The sequence below is a fragment of the Trichosurus vulpecula genome, chromosome 3 (genome assembly GCF_011100635.1).
Source record: "Trichosurus vulpecula isolate mTriVul1 chromosome 3, mTriVul1.pri, whole genome shotgun sequence".
In the NCBI taxonomy this organism is placed as follows: Eukaryota; Metazoa; Chordata; class Mammalia; order Diprotodontia; family Phalangeridae; genus Trichosurus; species Trichosurus vulpecula.
In genome coordinates this window covers 363,141,021-363,164,392 of record NC_050575.1, presented here as the reverse complement: position 1 = coordinate 363,164,392, position 23,372 = coordinate 363,141,021, and the positions used below count along the sequence as shown (strand labels likewise).

The following is a 23,372-nucleotide window of genomic DNA, read 5'->3' as shown; positions in this document are numbered from 1 at the left end:
GCCACCTCATAAATCATCTAACACATAGATCAATGGGAAAAACCAATATCCAAAGGTGATAGTGAATGAGTAGTCAATGACACACTTCATATCTCAGCTCTGGGCATTTTCTCTGGCAGGCCACTGTACATAGAATGCTCTCCTTCTCAACTCTGACTGGCTCCCTGGCTTCTTTAAGACCTAACTAAAATCCCACTTTCTGCAAGAAGTCTTCTTCAACCTCTCTGAATTCCATACCTTCCTTCTTTCAATTATTTCCTATATTTAACTAATTTTATATATGATTGCTTGCATATTAAAGACTGTAAGCTCCTTGAGGGCAGGGATTGTCTTTAGCCTCTTTTTCTATCCCCAGTGCTTAGCACAGAGCCTGGCTTAAGGTGCTTAAAAAATGTTTATTGATTGAGTGATTCAGTCTCAGAAAGACCTTCAAGATGAGAAGACTATTACATTCAAAGGCAGCCCATTCCACTTTTAGTCAGCTCTAATTGTGAGAAGCATTTTCTTTATGGGCAGTTAGGTGGTGTAGTGAGCAGAGTGCAAGCCCCAACATTAGGAAAACTTGTCTTCCTGAGTTCAAATCCAATCTCAGACACTTTGGTTTACTAACCCTTTTTGCATCAGTTCCTTATTTGTAAAATGAGCTAGATAAGGAAATGGCAAACACTCCAGTATCTTTGCCAAGAAAACCCCATGAAGAATCAGACGCAACTGACTAAACAAAAACTTTTCTTGTATGCAGTCTAAATCTGGCTTTCTGCAACTTCTATACATTTTGCTAGGTCTGTCTTTTGCAATTAAGTCTAATCTCCCTATCTTCAATATAATTATCTTTCAAATATTTAAAGATAGCTCTCCTGTCCTCCGTAAACCTTCTCTTCTATCTGCAAGTGATATGGTTTTCAGCCCACTCATAATCTCAGCTTTTTCTGGACCTAATCTAGTTTCTCAATGTCCTTCCTAGTGTAGTAATCTCTACTGATTGACCTATTTTTAACCTCTGTTACTTGATTGCTTATATAATTCATCAATGTAATATTCTTCAATATATGAAGATTTAAATAAGCTTTTATTTATTCGTCTATGTAGTTTCATATTCTCAACCATAGAAAGAGATTGAGACCTGTATTCGAGAACACAAAGAGAGAGTGTAAAATAATGAGATTTAAAAAGCATTCCCAGCTAGACTCTTTTTTTCCAGATGAAAGTTATTAAATTATGGCTCAAAATAACACCCTATGCTAGCATTCCAGGCCACCTGACCTCTAATATTGAATCCATTTTCTTCAAAGAAACAGTGAAAAGCACATGCTATGGCTTTCTATTTTCTCTTTCGTGTTAAATTTTCGGTTGCTTAAAATAACCACCTGAAATAGTGGTTAACAATAACCTTCCTGTCCTGCAATCTAAGGAAATAATCTTTTGCCCTGTAAACAATCACCAGTGATGAGGTTGCTTCAATTGAAAATCGAAGGCCACTTATCAGTAACAATCCAAACAGGGAACCAAAATGCTTATTAAAATATCTTTTTGCATTATTCTTTTAACCAATATGTGTTGGTAAGCAAAAATGGGCTCCTTAGCACTTAGTTCAACAAGTGCCCTTGAATAGTTTGGCTTTTGTTCCCTCTGAGTAATTCATTGAGCTTTACTAGGTGCTAAGCCCCAGGCCCAAACCCCTATTAGGTGTATAACCTTAGTGGGTGTGGATTGGCAACTAAGGTGGGTCCCAAGGTGGGGCTAACTACAGGGAGGGCCTAGTTTACATGGCTGGGAGAGCAGAGGTTTTTAGACCACGTGGGTTTAAGTCCGCTTCTTTGTGACGATTCTAGGTCATGCGGATGAGTCGCATGTGTGACTCACCCCTGACGCTGAAAAAGATATAAAAACCAGGGGTTGGCTGTCTGTTCCTTGGAGCTCTTTAGTGCAGCAGTGGTGGCGCGCATGACTCTGTTCCGAGCTCCCAGGCTGAACCTAGATGTTGGTAACTATGAATCTGTATTGGGTCTGTCTGTTGATGTTTGTAATTTGTTTGTATTTTGCTCTGAAGTTCAGTGTGCTGGCTTTTTCCCCTGAACTAAGTGAATGATATATGTGTGCTGAATTAAAGTAAGCTTGCCAACCCCTTAACCTTGCTTTCCTTAGTTAAGCAGATCAAAAGAACCTGTGCTGTTGGCAGCTTTCTGGGTGCTGGCTGTGGGTGGATCTTACACCCCCACAGAAGCTGCTAGCAGGATTGTTGAAACACAATAATGTTCATACACATCCGCATAGATACTGATATATAGATATACTCACACATATAAATTTTACAAATCATGTATAAGCATATATACATATGCGTACATATATGCATACACATATACACACATGTATGCACACATCTGTGTGTGTGTGTGTGTGTGTGTGTGTGTGTGTATTTTGTCTTTGGTTGAGCAGTTTCTTTTCTTTTTTCCCTACCTTTGCTAAGTAATGTAAGGATAAACTATGACTCTACTATACTTAGCCCCAGAAAGAACCTTCAAAATCCCCATGCTTTCTTGATTGTTTTGTTAACAAAGTTTTTTTTTTTTCAATTAAACTAGCCAAATACAAAGCATAAGGAAAGTAAAACTGATAACTCCTGGTGTAAAGAGATATAATACTAGAAATTACTAAAAAAAAGATTTAAATAGATTCTCTAATTATTGAACCAATGAACTGTATACTATCAATCAATATTTATTAAGGACCTACCATGTGCCAGACATTATGCTAATTGCTAGGAATCCAAAAAGAGCCAAAAAACAATCCTTGCCCTCTAGGAGCTACAGTCTAACAAGGGAGACCACATGTGAACAAATATATACAAAGTAAGCTATATGCAGACTAAATGGGAAATAATTGACAGAAAGAAGGTACTAAAATTAAGAGGGGCAGGCTTCCAGTAAAAGAATTGATGTTAAATGGGACTTGAAAGAAACTAGAGAGGTCAGTAGGTGGAGTGGAAGAGGAAGGGCACCCAAGACATGGAGGACAACCAGAAAAGATGCCCAGAGCCAAGAGAAGGAGTGCTTTGTTCACAGAATGAACAGAGGGCCAGTGTAACTGAATCAAAGAGATGTAATAGGGAATAAGGAGTAAGAAGGCTTGATAGGTATGAGGGGACTATGTACTATATCCTATATCTTATATATGTATATATATATATATGTGTATGTGTGTGTGTATACACACATATATATAGTATATATGCATACACGCACATATATGTTATTATTTCATAAATGTAGTCAGAAAAACCTTGCATAAAATAGAATATCTATATAAAATATCTACACATACTTTCTACCTGTAGAGGCATAATATATCTAATGCATATGAAATACATATATATGTGTATACATATGTATATGTGTGTGTGTATACATATATATATATATATATATATATATATATATATATATATATAAATGATTATGTATGTAACAGTGACTACCATAGCCCAAGATGCCTGAAGGCCAGGCATTTTACATTTCACCTTTCTCCAAAAGTGTACCTAGACACTTTGTATCATGAAAGTTTTTCCACATGGATTGCACTAAAATGCAGTGTCCAGAACTGAATAAAAAACTTCACATACAGTCTGTCTGGGGCAAATTAAAGTATTATCATGTTTCTGTTAATGTAGACTAAAATTTCATTCAGTTTTTTTTTTACTTCCATGACATGGCATTGATGCTTATTTTTTTATTTTTGATTTATAGAATAAAACAGGCATTTCCATAACATTATATAATAAAAAAGATGATTGCACATATGTTGCAACAATTTGGCTAGCAGCTGCCGTGGGGTGAAAAACCAATACAAGCCAAACAACAAGAATGCTGCAAGCCCAGGTTCTTTTGATCTGTTTTACTAAGGAAAGCAATGTTAAGGGGTTAACAATATTACTTTAATCCAACATACAAATATCATTCACTCAGCTCAGGGGGAAAAGCCAGTACCCAGAGCTTCAGAGCAAATACAAACAGAGCAAATAAACATGAATCAACAGACAGATTTCTGTCTGACAGAATCACAATCTGCAGTTACCCCAGAAGCATCAACATCAAAGCCAGGCAGCTCATAACAAAGGCGTGCCTAGAGTCACACACCACTCCTGCTGTGGCTCAGAGCTCCAAAAGAGAAAGCCAACTTCTCTGTTGATATATCTTGTTGAGGGTCAAAGGTGAGTCACACATGCGACTCACCCACGTGACCTAAAATTGTCACAAAAATGCGACCTAAACCCACGTGGTCTAAAAGCCTCTGATGTCACAAACACGTCACTCAAACCCATGTAAAGTAGGCTTTCCCTTGAGGCAAGGAGGTCCTCAAGGACTCCTAATTTAATCAAGGAAACAAAGACCAAACTCTTCAAGGGCACTTGGTTGAATAAGTGCTAAGAGCCCATCTTGATTCCCAATACACTCCACCCTTTCCAGGCCTAACAAAAATCTAAATTAAATGGCCATGGATCCTGGAACAAATAGAAGCATTATACATTGTGATCCAATCAAGCAAGAAACTAAAACATATCATTTACAACAAAACAAAACATATCATTCAGTGTCATTCCCAAATACTTGTTTACAATACAAACATGATCCACCCCTAGGTCAAAGCAAGTTAATCTCTTCAATCAATCAGAGTGTTCAAGCAAAGTATTTCTTGAGCATGTGTCCTTTTACACACACTGCCATTGTGGGCTTCCTCCCAGTACCCTCAGGCGAGGGCATGCCTTTGTTAGTAAAGTCCCAAAGCAAACAAACAAACAAAATGTCCAAATAAAGTTCTGTTGGGGGTCTGTCTTCTCCATGCTGTTCCCCCACTTCCAAGTCCTGAGAGGCAGCTGGGCAACAAAGGCAATAGGGTAGGGTCCCTGGGGGTCGAAGACACTTCCCCCACCCCACCATAAACAAATCCACCCCTCCCTCCTGGGTCCCAAGCAGTCCCAACGGAAGGGACAAAAAAGGGACACTCAGCACCTTGCTGCAAAGTTTCCATCTTGCCCCAGGGCTGAACTCCAAGCTCCTGAGTTCCTGGTCATTCAATTCTGGCTGGCCCCGCCTGGCTTCTACAGGAATCCCGATGTAGGTGGTTCCCTAGCTTTGTGTTCACCTCACCAGAGTCATCTGGAAGGCAGCTCACCACTCACACCTTTCCAAAATTCTCATGCAGGCAGTCTTCTGCTCTGTCTAGGTCAATATGTCGGCAGCCACTGTCTGCTTCCTCTTTCTCTTCACCAGCTGCTCCTGCCAAATCTGCACAAAGGCCATTTTCTAATTTTTCTCCCAAGTCTGTATGAAGGCAGTTCTCTGCTCCTGTTCCAAAACTCCTCATACAATATAGTCTCAAAACATTCACCCTTTCAGCACAGTCCTCCGGAGCCAGGCTTATCAGCTCAAGCCCTTGCTCTGACCATCCAACCCTCCCCCGTACCTGGGCTTTTTCTCCCACAGCCTTTGCTCCAGCCTGTCTCTTCCAGAGTGCTAGTACTATGAGGAGAGAGATGGAGGGATTATCTCCCAGATTATCTCCCACTTCCACCGGTGTGTTTTCCTTCAGGCTTTTGTTGCTCCTGGGGATCCACAGAACCATAGCCACCCTAAGTACAAAGAGCAATCCAAAAACTGGGAAACATTCAAACGCCCAGTACCCCAAAATGCCATACTTTCCATTTAAAATGCAGATCCTGCCCATGACTACAAAGAGATTAACTCACTTTGACCTAGGGGCTAGCTGAATTGTTGAAACAACATAAAACCACAAATCTACCATGTATAACTTGCTATTTCTCTCAAATATACAACAAAGTTATTATGTAACTTTTTAAAAAAAAATTTCTTCCCTCATCCCACCCCACCCTAGAGATGTCCACCATTAGACATAAATAGGTATATACATATATCTATGTATGTATGTTTGTAACATTATTCTATATATACTTCTATTTATCCATTCTTTCTCTGGATGTAGATAGTGTCTGACACCCTGTATGTCTTTTATACTTAATTTGGGTATATATAATACTAAAAAAAAAAACGTATTCATTCGAAGTCATTCTTACAATAATATTGTTGTTACTACACACAATATTCTCTGCTTCTGCTCATTTTGCTCTTCATTATTTTGTGCAAGGCTTTCCATGGTTTTCCTAAAATCATTGAGCTCATAATTGATTATATAGTTCAGTAGCATTACATTGATGCTTATTGAAATTGAAATACGCTATACTCCCATCTACCTACATATTTTCTACCTACATATTTCCTACCTAAAATGTCCTCTAACCACGCCTCCCTCATCTCATATTTGCAAAGTCAATTTTGTAAAGCCACCCAAGGGATTATGGTTGTCCCTATAAAATTACTTTTTATTAAATTCAGTCTATTAGTGTAGCATGTTGGGTTATCCCCCATCCTTTTTTGTGCAATAAAGAGTGATTCCAATAAAGTTCAATTCAAAGAAGAAATCAGTGAGCATCTACCATAAACCAAGTACTAAGAATTCCAAGACAGAAGTAAAATAGTGTGCTTGCCTTCAAAAACATTTTCTACATTTTCTGTGGGATGTAATGAAGACTATTTGATAGCCTATGTATGTATTGTAATGTTAAGGGCTTAATAGGAACTGAAGACACTTTTATTTCCATCTGTGAGACCTGGCTTTATGGTATATTTGAATTATTTGTGAGCTCTGAGATTATTCAGTCCACTCTAAGTAAAGGAAGTATCAGTGAAAGAGATACTAATTTGAAGGGCCATCTCCTATACAAAATTGAATTATCTGTATAAACCTAAACCATGGTGTGCTTGGCCTTGGGTTACAATTATTGTGATGATTATTGTTCTTTTAAAGGCAGTTAGATGAAGTAGGGGCTGTAGTGTTGAACCTGAAGTAGGGAAAACTTGAGTTCACATACTGCCTTAGACAGTTACTAGGTGTAGGACCCTAGACAAGTCACAAACTCTTGTCTTTGGTAGTTTCCTCATGTAAAAAATAGGAATAATAATAGGACTTAATTCTCAGGGTTGTAAGGATTAAATGAGATAATATGGGTAAAGTGCTTTGGAAACATTGAGGCACTATAAAAATGCTAATTATATTATTATTATTTCAAATTTTTATTATGCCCTTTGGTTTTTGTAGATTCGACAATGTGAGAGTGGAAAGAACAGCAGCAATTACAAGATAAGGAAAGGCTCTCTGAATGCTTTTAACACAACAAAAAGTTCAGAAGAATTGGAAAAATAATGATATTTTTATAGATTAATATCACAGGTAGAATGTATAATGGCTCATGTTGCTGACTCAAAGACTGTCCAGAGCCTGGCTAAGCAGGGAAGAAAGACTGCAACATCTGGAAAAGAGAGACATGAAAATTTAGGGGGAGAATGCATCACCTGAATCTCCAAAGACACAAGCTAGTAGATTCTCTTTAAGAATTTATTTGTAACTGAATTCTATCAACCATTTAAAGATCAACTAGTTACAATATTAAATGAAGTATTTGGAATAATAGGTAAAGTAGGAATTTTACCAAGCTCCTTTTATAAAACAAATATGATACAGATACCTAAACCAGGAAGAGCAAAAACAGAAAAAGAAAATTATAGACCAATTCCATTAATGAATTTGGATGCAAAAAACCTAAATAAAATACTACCTAAACGATTACAACAATATATTACAAAGACTATACATATGATCAACCAGGACTTATACCAGGAATTCAGGGATGGTTTAGCATAAGGAAAACTGTTAACACAATTGATTACATCAATAATAAAAGTTTAAAAATCATATGATTATATCATTAGATGCAGAAAAATCTTTTGATAAAGTTCAATGCTCATTTTTATTTAAAAACACACTTGAAAGTATTGATGTAAATGGATTTTTCCTTAAATTGATAAAAAGCACTCATCTAAAACCACCAGCAAGTGTTATTTGTGATGGGGACAAACTAGAAGCCTTCCCAGTAAGATCAGGTGTGAAACAAAGATACCTACTGTTGACAGTGTAATTTGATCTATAATAGCAATAATAGAAGAAAAAGAAATAGAAGGAATCACGACAAAGTAGAGCCAAGATGGTGGCTTGAAAACAGGAACTCTCTTAAGCTGTCCCCCAAATCCCTCCAAACACCTGTAAAAAAAAATGATTCTAAACAAATTCTAGAGCTACAGAATCCATGAAATAACAGAAGGAAACAAGTCTCCAGATAGTCTCTGGGAAGGGTCTATCTCACTGTGCTGGGAAGCAGAGCACAGCCCAACATGGGCTACTCCAGGACAGACCAGGCCAGAATACACTGGTGGAGCAGTCCTCAAGAACCTGAATCACTGAGCTTTGGCAGTTACCAGACTTCTCAATCCCCAGATGCCAAAGACAACAGAGCAGGTCAGTGGGAAAACTGCTGGATCTGCGTGAGGGAAATGCACAGTCTGGCCACAGCCCTGGGGTAACAGAAGTGGCTACAGTGGCAGTGGTGGTGGTGGCAGCAGCAACAACAGCAACAGCAACAGCAGGGGCAGTGGAGGTGGCAACTGCTTCCACAGCCCCTGGTCCACATGGGAGGAATCAAGCAGCTGATCAGAGCAGGAGTGTAGAGATTGCTTTGCTGTCACTGAGGCAAGATTCTCATGCTTTGCCCTGCTTGGAAATGGGTCAAGGTCCTGGTTGGCAGTTCTTGGGGGAGGAGTGCTGGTATGGCAGAGCTTGTGGTGGCTGAGGAGAGGGAGTACTCCTGGTTACACTGCAGAAAGGAGTGCCTGCACTCACAGACCAGAGCACAGGCCAGGAGAGGAGCATCATACCACCTCAGAATAGAAGTAGCTCTAAAAACAGCAGTGCAAAACCCCTGAAACTTGGGACAAAGTACTCTCCACTCTGAAAGCAGTCATACTCTGACAAAAAACTCAAAAGCCAAGTAATTGGCTGGGGAAATGAACTAGTGGCATAAAAGGACCCAGACTATAGAATCTTTCTTTGGTGACAAAGAAGATCAAAATATACAGCCAGAAGAAATCAACAAAATCAAAGAGCCTATATCAAAAGTCTCCAAGAAAAATATAAATTGGTCTCAGGCCGTGGAAGAGCTCAAAGAGGATTTGGAAAAGCAAGTAAGGGAAATAGAGGGAAAACTGGGAAGAGAAATGAGAGTGATGCAAGAAAATCATGAAAAACAAGTCAATGACTTGCTAAAGGAGACCCAAAAAATACTGAAGAAAACAACACCTTAAAAAATAGACTAACTCAAATGGCAAAGGAGCTCCAAAAAGCCCATGAGGAGAAGAATGCCTTGAAAGGCAGAACTACCCAAATGGAAAAGGCGGTCCAAAAGACCACTGAAGAAAATATTACCTTAAAAATTAGATTGGAGCAAGTGGAAGCTAGTGACTTTATGAGAAATCCAGATATTATAAAACAGAACCAAAGGAATGAAAAAGTGGAAGACAATGTGAAATATCTCATTGGAAAAACCACTTACCTAGAAAATAGATCCAGGAGAGATAATTTAAAAATTATTGGACTACCTGAAAGCCATGATCAAAAAAAGAGCCTAGATATCATCTTTCAAGAAATTGTCAAGGAAAACTGCCTTGATATTCTAGAGCCAGAGGGTAAAATAGAAATTGAAAGAGTCCATCAATCGCCTCTTGAAAAAGATCCTAAAAAGAAAACTCCTAGGAATGTTGTAGCCAAATTCCAGAGTTCTCAGGTCAAGGAGAAAATATTGCAAGCAGCCAGAAAGAAACAATTTGAGTATTGTGGAAACACGATGAGGATAACACAAGATCTAGCAGCTTCTTCTTAACATTTTTAATAACTATTTTTATTTTTAATTGGTCCTCAGTAGAAACAAAAGTTATATGTATATAATATAACTAAAGGTACAGGAATGTTTCTTTCTCTCTTCCCTCCTTCTTGTTTTGGTCTGAAATGGCCAGCAGGCATCGCAGACAAGGCCTAAGACAAGGCCACCTTAACAGCCTGAACAACGGCATCCCTGTCGATGCCAAACATCTTCAGCAGCTCTGCCGGCTTCCCACTTCTTGGGACATTAGAGACTGCCTAGAGAGTGACGGTGATGCCAGGCTCCCCCACTACAACAGCAGCCACAGCCTCTCCTATGCCACCCTCATAGTAATGGTCTTCCACAGTCAGGATGTGGCCATGGGTTGCTCAGGCACTGTCAAGGACTAGTTTCTTATCCAGGGGCTTAATTGTAAAGGGATCAAGCACCTGGTTGTTGACCTTTTATTTCTTCAGCTGCTCTGCTGCTGCCAAGGCTTCATGGAGGGTCACTATAGCTCCAGTCACAGTCACCTGGTCATCCTTGCTCTTCAGGACCACCTTAGCCTGGCCAATCTGGAAGTTTTCATTGTTGTTGTAAATGACTGCATTGTCTGGGAGGCTGGTCCTTATGAAACAGATGCCCTTCATGTTGGCAGCTAACTCAACCACTTTCTCAGTAGCCACAACATCACTCAGGTAAAAGACAGGCCCATTGGGAATGCTCCAGAACATGGCAAGATCTTCAAGGGCCATCTGACAAGGAACATCTTCACCAATGGACACCCCGCAGTGTGAGCCACACAGGTTGATGTTGCTCTCAGAAATGGCTGCCATACGGATCTGGTCGAAGGCCCTGCTGAAGAAGGTGGCAAAAGTGCTGCAGAAAAGCACAGTCCTGTCCTGCATGGCACATCCCATACCATGCTCTGTTCTGCAATGAAACACTTGATGAAGCGATTGGGATGCTCCTACTTAAAGAATTCTGAAAAGGTAGAATTCTTGGTGTCCCCATCCAGGGCAATCACACGGTCACTGGCATTCCCCAGTTTGGCCAGGGCCATGCCATAGGCTTTGCAGGTGGATAGCTTTTCTCCAAGTTTGTAATTTGGGGGAGAAGGTATCTAGATGTTGGTGATGTTCACTGTGAGGGCATCCTCTTTGGGGAGGGTAGCTAGAATCTTCTTCTTGCTTTGGATTTGGCTGTATATTTCCTTGATGACCTGTTCTGCTATGTTTTTGGGAAGGGGCTTCCCATGCCAAGGTTCCTTATCTTCCACACCTGAGATTCCTCTGCCCTTATATGTCTTTGCAATGATAGCCAGTGGCTTATTTTTGCCCTGGTCAAAGGCCTTGCAGAGTTCTTCCACACTGTGTCCATCCATGACCATGACATCCCACTCAAAAGATTCAAATGGCTTCTGGTACACTTCCACATGGTGCTGCAGTGGGGCAGGGTCACTGTGGTCCAGCCAGTTAATGTCAAAGATGGCAACCAGGTTGTCCAACTTGTAGAATCCTGCAAAGACCACAGCCTCCCACACAGAGCCTTCAGACACCTCCCCATCACCCAGTAAACAGTAGACATGGTAGCTGACTTTCTCAAAGTATTTGCCCTTGTAGGCCATTCCACAGGTTCTTCCAAGCCCTTGACCCAGGGAGCCACATCTGTAAAGGCTTGTTTAGGGACGGGTGGCCATCAAGAATGGAGGTGATCTCCCTCAAGTTCAATAGCTCAACCTCTGGCAAGCAGCCCAGACCGCATAGAGGATGGGAGCCACATAACCCTTGGACAGCACAAAGCAATCATTACTGGGGTCCCTGGGGTCCTGGGATTTGTGCTTCATGGTGTGAAAGAAGAGGACCACCATGCACTGCAGCATAATGGCCCGAGCTAGCCAAGGTGGTGTCTAGGATAGAGTTGATGCGTAGCTGGTTGGCGGTGTCCTTCAACGCCTGCAGTTTCTGTTGGTCAGGCTTAGGGAAATCCTCCATGGCAAAGGGGCTTTGGCATGGATCCCGAGCTGGTGATGAGGAAGCCGCAATGTGAGCAGAGAAGGGGAGCTGAAGAGGAAGGAGGAAGAAGATGATCTAGCAGCTTCTACATTAAGGGATCAAAGGGCTTGGAATATGATATCCCAGAGGTCAAAGGATCTAGGATTAAAACCCAGAATCACCTACCCAGCAAAACTGAGTATAATACTCCAGGGCAAAATATGGATTTTCAATAAAATAAAGGACTTTCAAGCATTCTCGATGAAAAGATCAGAGCTGAATAGAAAATTTGACTTTCAAATACAAGAATCAAGAGAAGCATGAAAAGGTAAACAAGCAGGAAAGAGAAATCATAAGGGACTTACTGAAGTTGAACTATTTTGTTTACATTCCTACATGGAAAAATGATGCGTGAAATTCATGAGACCTTTCTCAATATTAGGGTAGTTGAAAGGAATATACATACATACAGATATAGGGCACAGGGTGAGTTGAATATGAAAGGATGATATCTAAAAAATAAAATTAAGGGGTGAGAGAGGAATATATTGTGATAAGGAGAAAGTGAGAGATATAATTGGGGTAAATTATCTCACATAAAATTGGCAAGAAGGAATCAGAATAGGGAATGAAGTAATAAAATTATCTTTGCAAATGATATGATATACTTGGGAAATCCCAAAGACTCAACTAAAAAGTTAGTTGAAACAATTAACAGTTTTAGCAAAGTAACAGGATATAAAGTATATCAACATAAATCATCAGTATTCCTATGTGTCACAAACAAGGATCTGCAAGAAGAGATAGTAAAAAAAAACACCTCACTTAAAAGAACTCTAGACAGTATAAAATACCTGGGAATACACCTGAGAAAACAAACTCAGGAACTATAATTTGAAAATAATTTTTTTAAAAAAACCCTTTTAAACAAATAAAATTAGATTTAAATAATTGGAGAAATATTAATTGTTCATGGGTAGGCAAGGTCAATATAATAAAAATGACAATTTTATCCAAATTCATTTATATATTCAATGTTATACCAAATAAATTACCACAAAAAAGGTTTTACTGAATTAGAAAAAATAATAACAAAATTCATTTGGAAAAACAAAAGGTCAAGAATATCAAAGGGAATAATAAAAAAATTAAAGGAAGGAGGTTTAGCAGTACCAGATCTTAAACTATATTATAAAGAAGTAATTATGAAAACTTTCTGGTACAGGCTAAGAAATAGAAAGGCAGATCAATGCAATAGAATGGACATACAATTTACAGCAGCATATAAACAAATTAACTTTGTATGTGACAAGTACAAAGACAAATTTTCAAATAAGAAATCTGTAAAGATAAGAAAAATCAGTATTTGGTAAAAAAAAAACTGCTGGGAAAACTGGAAAGTAGTATGGGAGAATCTAGGCATAGATTAATATTTACCAATATTACCATTTACCAAGATAAGGTCATGGATATATGACCTAGATAGGAAGAGATTTTACAAGAAAATTAGAAGAACATGGAACATGTTACTTATCAGACTTATGGATAGGTGAACAATTTACAAATAAACAAGAGATAGAAAGCCAAGTTAGGAGTAAAAAGGATAATTTAAATTGCATTAAATTAAAAAGGGGTTGTACAAATAAAACAAATGTAACCAAAGTGAGAAGGAAAACAGAAAATGGGAAGGGGAGGGGAAGTTTATAGACAGTTTATCAGATAAATTTCTCACATCCAAACTATATAAATGTTGTCAAATCTCTAAGAATATGAGTCATTCCCCAAATGATAAATGATCAAAGAATATGAACAGGCAGTTTTTCAACGAAGAAGTCAAGACAATTTCTAGTCACATGAAAAAATGCTCTAAATCATTATTGATTAGGGAAATGCAAATTAAAACAATCTTGAGATATTTGACACCTATCTCATATTGGCTAAAATGATTGAAGGGGGAAAAGTGACAAATGTTGGAGGGGAAGTGGAAAAATTGGGACACTAACTGGGAAACTAATTATTGGTGGAAAGGTGAACTGATCCAAACATTTTGGAGAGTAATCAGAATTTATATCTGAAGAGTTAATAACTAGCTATAGCCATTGACCCAGCAATAGTACTATTTGGTCTATTTGTGAAGATATTTAGGGGAAAAGGAAACAAACCTGTATGTTCTAAAATGTTTATACCAGCCCTCTTTATGGTGGCAAAGAAGTGGAAATTGCAGGGATGCCCATCAATTAGGGGTGGCTGAACAAGTTGTGGTGCATGATTGTGATGGAATACTATTATGCTGTAATAAATGATGAGGTAAATGGTTTTACAAAAACATGGAAAGATTTCCAAGGAATAAGAGCAAAATGAGCAAAACAAAAAAATCATATACAGTAACAGCAATATTGTTTTAAGAATCAATTTGAGCAAATAAATTACCTATTGTAAATACCCAAATTAACTATAAGTGACATATGAAGAAAGACACTATCTGCATCCAGAGGAAAAACTGATAAACAGAAGTAAGTATAGAATAATTTTGTGTGTGTGTGTGTGTGTGTGTGTGTGTGTGTGTGTGTGTGTGTGTAATGGCAGCCATCTCTAAGGTGGGGGGAGGGAAGAAAAAAAGAAATTGACGTGATAATTTTGTTGTATATTTAAAAGGAATAGAAAGTTGTGCAATTTTATATGCAATTATCTTTTTTATTGTACTGTGTTATGGAAATGCTTGATTTATTCCACGAATCAAAACTAATTTAAAAAGTGGGGGGGTGGGATTGCTGGACAGTGTGCATTGAAAGAGAGAAAGACAAGAAAGAAAAGAGATGAAAAATCCTTCATAGGAAACAGACCTAGAAGATATGGACCCAGAGCTACTCCATTTATAGAATCATTGTGTTTTGTTCATACATGTATTTTTATTCTCTCATTAGCATCTGCAATACGAGTAACCCAAAATAGGACATGTCATGGTACCTTGTTGTGAAACTTATTCTGAGAAACATCCTAGCCCTCATACATCCTGTTATGCAGAAACTCCTCATCCTAAAACCGGACAAAAGGGACATTGCACCAGATCAGCCTCAAGTCCCAAAACAGAGACCTTGATAAATCAACTTTTACCCCATCCTAAGAACTCCCCATTTGACAAAAAATTACTGGAAAACTGGAAACCAGTTTGACAGAAACTGGGCATGGACCAAAAACTCATACCAAATACCAAGATAAGTTCAAAAGGGATAAATGATTTAGACATAAAGGGTGATATCTTAAGTAAATTAGGGGAACATAGAAAAAGGTATCTGACAGATCTATGAATGATGGAAGACTTTATGACCAAAGAAGTGAGAGAAATTAATATTATACTGGTATATTAATAACTAATTGTTAATTAGTGATCCACCAATTTCCCTTATTTCAATAAAGACTCAATTCCTCGAAAAGTCAGTCTCTCAGGAATGTAGCTGAGTTCTGAGACTACTCCTAGCCCCAAGGCACATCCTCCTTAACTTGGTTGGGCAACTGGGAAACCTAATTTATGTTTAGAGTATAAACAGAACGTAATGGGGTGAGACCCTCATCTGGGGAAACAACCCTGGTCCTTGCTTTCCTCCATTAGACTTTAGGGCAACCTACCTCATGAAGGAGAAAACTAACCAGACAGGTCTAGATAGAAATGGCTTCCCCTTCCCAGATTGTTGGGAGCTGCTGAATCTCATGATCAAGCCACCGTTCTCAGCGAGAGGAGCTAAAGACTTTTAGCCCACCTCCTTATTAAATGTCCACCAATGAGGGCTGAATTTCACTTGTCAGGGGAGTTCCCTATCAGAAAGTACACATCTGATTTAAGACATTTTTGAGTATTTCTTGGCATCTTTGATTACTGAGAGAAATCACTAATGATCAATTTATTAATTATTAGCTAACCTAATTAAAGAATTGATTATTAATTAGGTGGAAACTGTCTCTCAGCAGTTTATTCATTGCACAAGAGATAGAGAGGATCACAGAAAGTATAATGGATCATTTTGATAACATAAAATAAACAGGTTTTGCACAAACAAAATTAATTCAGACAAATTAGAAGCAAAACAGAAAAATGGGGGTAAATTTTTACAGCAACTTTCTCTGAAAAAGATCTGCAAGGAAGGTTACAGACTTCGAGATCAATATAGGTCAATACTATAATATGGAAAGAATAATTCTAATGTAATTTTAGACCCTGATAAGAGAGATATAGTATCCAGGAAGAAGGAGATCGCACTCCCACCACACTCTTCTCTGGAAATATTGTGTTTGGAATTTAGAAATAACATTGACAATCAAGAGACCTCAAGAGAGGAGAAATTAGGATGGTGAAGGACCTCAAGCTCACACCATGGGAGGATCAATTGAAAGAACTGGAAGTGTTTCTCAATGGCTTTCTTTAAATATTTGAAGGATGGTCATGTGGAAGATCAATTATATTTGTTCTGGTCTGCCTCAAAAAACAAAACTTAGAGCAATGGATGGAAATTACAACAAAGCCAATAAGCACAATAGGTGTCTCTGGAGGTAGTAGATTTCCTTTTATTTGAGGCCTTCAAGCAAAGGCTAGAAATTCTAGATTCAGAAGATTAATTCCAAGCTTTGGAGAGGTGATCAGACTCTTCTACGTAGTCCCAAATGTTTAGCAGAAAATGCTCTCTAAATGAATAGTTACGTGTTAAAAGTTCCTCTGTACCATTAAAAGGTGAAAGCAAAACTTAACATGCAATACACATATATTCCAGTACATTTTTCTGAAAGCTATGTCATGACCAGACGGCTTTCAGATGAACACCAAATTCAGAGAGTTAATAAACTTCCAAGGCTTACTCAGACGTTTCTAAATGAACACAATACTCTGAGCCTTTAAAGTTCCTAGTCTTCTACCAGCCTTCTTCTCATAAGTATGAGCAATAAAATCTATGCGAAGGTAATAGAACAAGTCCTCAGCAACAAGCCCAGGAACTATATGAAGACAATTACAAAACACTTTTCACACAAATTAAGTCAGATCTGAACAATTGGGGGAAAAATCAATTGTTCATGGGTAGGCTGAGCTAATATAATAAAAATGACAATTCTGCCTAAACTAATTTACTTATTCAAAGCCATACCAATCAAACTACCAAAATATTATTTTATAGAGCTAGAAAATATAACAACAAAATTCATCTGGAACAACAAATGTCAACAATATTAAGGAAATTAATGAAAAAAATACAAAGGAAGGTAGCCTAGCAATACCATATCTTAAACTATATTATAAATCAGTAATCATCAAAAACGATCTGGTACTGGCTAAGAAATAGAGTTATGGATCAGTGGGATAGATTAGGTATACAAGAGACAGCAGCAAATGACCATAGTGATCAAATGTTTGATAAGTCCAAAAACCTCAGCCTCTGGAATAAGAACTCACTATTTGACAAAAACTGCTGGGAAAACTGGAAAACAATAGGGCACAAACTAAGTATAGAACAACATCTCACACCCAATACCAAGATGGGTCAAAATGGGTACATGATTTAGACATAAAGAATGATACCACAAGCAAATTATGAGAGCAAAGAATAGCCTACCTGTCACATCTATGAACAAGGGAAGAATTCATGACCAAAATGATAGAGAGCATTATAAACTGTAAAATAGAAAATTTTTATTATATCAGATTAAAAAGCTTTTGTACACACAAAATCAATGCAACCAAGATTAGAAGGAGAGCAGAAATTTGGGAAACCATCTTTACATCTTTACAGCAAATGTCTCTGATAAAGATCACATTGAACAAATATATAGAGAACTGAGTCAAATTTATAAGAACATATGCCATTCCCCAATTGATAAATGGTCAGAGGATATGAACAGGCAGTTTTCAGATGAAGAAATCAAAGCTATCTATACTAATATGAAGAACTGCTCTAAATCACTTTTGATTAAAGAAATGCTGATTAAGCCAAGTCTTAGGTACCACCTCACATCTATCAGATTGGCTAATATGACAAAAACAAGGAAAATGATAAATGTTGGAGAGGAATTGAGAAAACTGGGACACTAATTCACTGTTGGTGGAGTTGGGCACTGATCCAACCATTCTGGAGAACAATTTGGAACTATGCCAAAATGGCAATAAAACTGTGGATACCCTTTGATCCAGCAATATCTCTACTAGAACTAGATCCCAGAGGTTATAAAGCAACAACGTGGTTGCTCTTGCTTCTGAAGGTTAAAACAAAAGCTTTGCTTGTGATGTCATCTCTGACATCAGTCCTGCTTCTCAAGTGTTCTTGAAGATTTAAGGTATAGTATTCCATTACATTCATATACCACACCTTGTTGCTGATGGGCATCCACTCAATTTCCAATATTTTGCCACCACAAAAAGAGCCACTATAAATAGTTTTGCACATATAGATTCTTTTCCTTTTTCTATGATCTACTATTGTGCAATAAGAAATGAGCAGATTTCAGAAAAATCTGGAAAGCCTTGGAAAGCAAAGTGAAATGAGCAGAATGAAGAAATGAGGAAATCAGAACCAGGAAAAACCAGGAAGGCATTGTACACGGTATTAGCAACACTGTGTGATGATCAACTATGAATGACTTAGTTCTTCTCAGGAACAATGATTCAAGACAATTACAAAGGACTCATGATGGAAAATGCTATCCAGATAAAGAACTGACGGACTCTGAATGCAGATCAAAGTATACGTTTTCACTTTATTTTTTTCATGTTTTTTTTCTTTTTGCTCTGTTTCTTGTTTCACAACTGTGACTAATATGGAAACATATATAAGCTATATCAAATTGCTTACCATTTTGAGAAGAGGGGAGGAGAGGGAGGTAGGGAGAAAAATTTGGAACTCAAAATCTTGTAAAAAGGAATACTAAAAATTGTCTTTACATACTATTGGGGGAAAAAATAAAATACTGTTAAAAATAAAATAAAGAAATAATGGAAGAAAACTATCCATTTCCCTTAGAATTCATGGTTTATCACCAGTACAGCATCAATACCCTAAAAACCAAGGAGCAACCTTTGGACTGTACTTCGGAACTTCAACCTTGAAGTAACTGAGATGTAGACATGCAGTATCTTGGCATAAACCTGGCGGGACCAATATTATGTGGGAATTGAGCTAATTTCTGAGCCTAATACACACACACACACACACACACACACACACACACACACAAATACCAAGGTGATATAGGAGAGCATATGCCCCAAGGTATTGGCGAAAACATTTACTTCTCTGTATCTTTGAAGTAAATCTCTAAAAAAAAAAACAATTTATATTAGGTGGTTAAGCAGAACTGGCATGCTAGTCACTGTGCCCATAACAAAGAGGGAGAGCATACCTAGTGGGAGGTCTAAGTGATAGTGTTAGAGAAAAAAACTATTCCCAGACCCTCAAGTTGCCCTAGAAACCTAAGGAGAGATGTAGCCTGCCTGGCCCTGCAAGAGTTGGGTTGGAACACACTAAATAATAATAAGTTTGTTCTCTATGGTGCCTTTAAGCATAATGTGATTTAACTTGTCTATCTCTTTTAATCTTGTCTATTTCTATTGTTATAATTTATTTAGTTTACCTAAAGCATACTAAATTATGTTCCAGTACCAGTCCCCACTTCTTTTAACTCTGTGTGAATCTTTATGTTTCCTCTTTGTAAACTATTGTGCTATCCTCTTCCTCTCTAAACAAAAGTGATTCCTTGATATTATGTTACTTTGCATTTTTTCTCTTATTTTCATGTACTAGTCTTACCTCCATTAACTAGACTGTGAACTCACTGAGAAAAAGAACTGTACCTTATCCTTTTCTTGTCTTCTATACAATTTAGAGTAGAACACAGAATAAAAAGTTTTTTTCTAAATTTTGATATCAGTATTAATATATCTTTCACAAAATTGCCTTCATTTCCCACTATGGCCCTCCCTATCACCACCCGGAAAACTATCCCTTATAGCAAAGAATAAACAACTCTTAGGTACCACCTCTCTCCTATCTGATTGGTTAACATGACAAAACAAGAAAATGATAAATGCTTGAGAGGATGTGGGAAAATTGGAACATTGTTACATTGTTAGTGGAGTTGTGAACTGATCCAGCCATTCTGGAGAGCAATTTGGAACTATGCCCAAAGGGCTATAAAAATATGCATATACTTTGACCCAGCAATACAACTTCTAGGGCTATATCCCAAAAGATATCATACAAGTGGGAAAGGTACCCATATGTACAAAAACATTTATAGCAGCTCTTTTTGTGGAGGCAAAGAATTAGACATTAAGGGGATACCCATCATTTGGGGAATAACTACATAAATTGTGGTATATGAACGCAATGGAATATTATTGTGCTATAAGAAATGAGGAGCAGACAGATTTCATTATGACCTGGAATGACTTATATGAACTGATGCTGAGTGAGGGGAGCAGAACCAGGAGATCATCATACATGATTACAGATACACTGGACTAACTTTGATAGACTTGACTACTCTCATCAATGTAAGGTTCAAAGACAGCACGAAAGACTCATGGTGGAAAAAGCTATGCACATGCAGAGAAAGAATTATGGAGTCTAAATGCAGATTGAGGCAAATTTTTGCTCTCTTTTTTTCCCTTCTTTTTTTGGTTTCATTTCTCCTTTCTCATGATTCACTCCATTGGTTATAATTCTTCTTTACAACTGTACTACTACATAAATAAGTTCAATGTGAAGGTATATGTAGAACTGACATTGGATTACATGCTGGCTTGGGGGGTAAAGGGAGGAGAGGGAGGGAGGGGAAATTTGGAACCCATAAACTTCTGGAACTGAGTGTTGTAAACTAAAAATAAAAAATAAATTTATAAAAAAAAGAATGTTGAAAACTAACTTTACATGTAATTGGAAAAATAAAATACTATAAAGTGAAAGAGGAAAAAACAATTAACGTTAAGTGGTTAAACTGAACTGGAGTGCTAGTCACTGTTCCCATAACAAATGTGGAGAACATACTTAGTGGGAGGTCCAGGTGATAGTGTTAGAGAAAAAAGTCATTCCCGGCCCCTCAAAGCACCCTAGAAACCTAAGGAGAGATGTAGCCTGCCTGGCGCTGCAAGAGTTGGGTCGGAACACACTAAATAAATACGTCATTCAGGATCTCTATTATTATTACTTTGTTGTCTATGGTGCCTTTAAGCATAATGTAATTTAACTTGTCTATCTTGTTTAATCTTGTCTATTTCTATTGTTATAATTTATTTAGTTCACCTAAAGCATACTAAATTATGTTCCAGTTCCAGCCCCCATTTCTTTTAACTCTGTGTGAATCTTTGTTTCTGCTTTGTGAACCATTCTGCTATCCTCTTGCTCTCTAAACACAAGTCATTCCTTGATCTTATATTACTTTGCATTTTTTTTATTTTTATGTACTAGTCTGGCCTCCATTAACTAGACTATGGGCTCACTGAAAAAAAACTGCATCTTCTACTTTTCTTGTCTCCTATACAATTCAGATTAAAATATAGAATAAAAGAATTTTCTGACTTTTCAGATCAGTATTAATATATCTTTCATAAAATTGCCTTAATTTCCCACTATGGCCTTCCCTGTCTCTACCCAAAAAACTATCCATTATAACAAAGAATAAAAAATGTCCATTGGGAAATTGTTTATACTTCCATGTGTACATTAGCTTATAATAGAAAATTATCAGAGATCTGTGATTCAAAGATCTGTTTCCCTTTTGACTGCTTTCCCTTCTTATCCTTGTTGCATTAATTTTTAATGCAAAAAAAGGATGATTAATGAAGACATGGAGAATAGTGGAATGGCAGAGCTAGGCTCCCATCAGAGATCATCCAGCACAATTCCTATGTTGTATAGATGTACCATCTTGGAAAATGGAAAAAACCTGCCTAAAATGATGCCACAAGTTAGTGATGAAATTAGAACTCTAAGTAATATCTGCTTTTCTTCATCAATTTTTCGATCTCCCACAAAGGATGGAGAATAGAAATAAATTTAGGAAAATTAAGTTGGAGACATTTACTCTATGACTGTCTCTAATAAGATGTCATGGGAATCAGACCCCAGAGATCCCTGAACATGTTAAATATTCCCAACCCAAGCCACACGCAGACACTGCAGCTTGAAAAATCTAGGACCAAGGTCCTTTCTCTCCACTCCCCAAAAGCTTCAGTCAAGGCCTTACCACTTTAACTATGCCTCTTTTCCTCCAGGGAAGAAAGTCTCCTGAATCCCCCACAAGCTACTCATTGTGAATCATCTCAAAGAGAGAAGTGGAGAGAACAGGAATGGACTGCATCTAAATTCACCAGAAACCATACAGGTAAGAGCTGAGGGAGCAAACAATAGGAAAGACACACAATCACAGATCCTCAGAGTTTGATGGGATCTCAGATTTTAAGTAGTCCAACCCATACCCAAATAAGAATGTCTTCTACATCATCTTTGAAAAATGATGACCCAGTACCATCATTCAAGGAGAACTGACTGCCTCCCAAAGCAGATAATACTACTTTCCATAGTAGGCTTACATTTTAGGCAACAAATTTTCCTCTTTTCAACTCCTGTCCTTTCTTCCTACTTCTGTTCTCCAAGGTCTAGCAGAAAAAGCCTAATCTTCCTTCTATATGACATCCCTCCAAACATTTGAAGAGTGCTATCACAACCCTACTCCAAAGCTTATTGTCCTCCAGAATTCACATTTCCAATTCCTTCACCTCTTTCTAATATGGCATGGTCCCCAGTACCATCACTATCATAGACATCCTCCTCTGGATGTTTTCAAGCAGATCAGTGTGTTTCCTAAAATCATTCTCCCTTAGATACACTCACATATACACAAACATACAAGCTTGAGGAGATGCGTTCAGAGAAATGCAAAATCTTTTCACACATACATATATTTTTATACACACATACCATATTATATATCTACAGACATTCATAACCACACAAACTAACCCTACAAACTAACCCAAGTTCAGTGTTAGTAGCATTTCATTATCATTTCTGCCCTACCTAGCCCCAAATCCTCATCCTTCCATGCAAACACAAAACTTAGTATTTAAGCACCAAACCTGTTTTGCTTTGTTTTTAGCAGATGGCTGTCTTCAATTTCCCACTCTATTTCAAGTTCATTTCCAGCTCTGTGTGGTACAATGCAAGAACAAGGGTGTGGAATCAGTGGACCTATATTTAAATCCCAGTATAAAAAGTCACTTGACCTCTCTAAGATTCCAATTTCTTCATCTGTAAAATATGAATATTTGGAATATTTCTAAAGTCCCTCCCAGTTCTAAATCTTGAAATTTTGGTATTTTACTTCCTGGAGTGATGTCTCCTTTCCCTTCTATCTATCGGATTTCTATTCATATCCTATTCATTCATTTATTCTCGGTGTGCGTGTGTTTGTCTTGTCTTTCTCTCTCTCTCTCTCTCTCTCTCTCTCTCTCTCTCTCTCTCTCTCTCTCTCTCTTTCTCTCTCTCTCTCTCTCCCTCTCTCTCTTTCTCTCTCTCTCT

At 37.8% G+C, this 23,372-nt stretch overlaps 2 pseudogenes; both read right to left on the bottom strand.

Annotated features, from left to right (window-relative positions):
* Positions 1 to 23,372, bottom strand: part of LOC118841651 — a 1,013,973-nt pseudogene that overhangs the window by 866,607 nt on the left and 123,994 nt on the right.
* Positions 9,997 to 11,817, bottom strand: LOC118841656 (annotated as a pseudogene).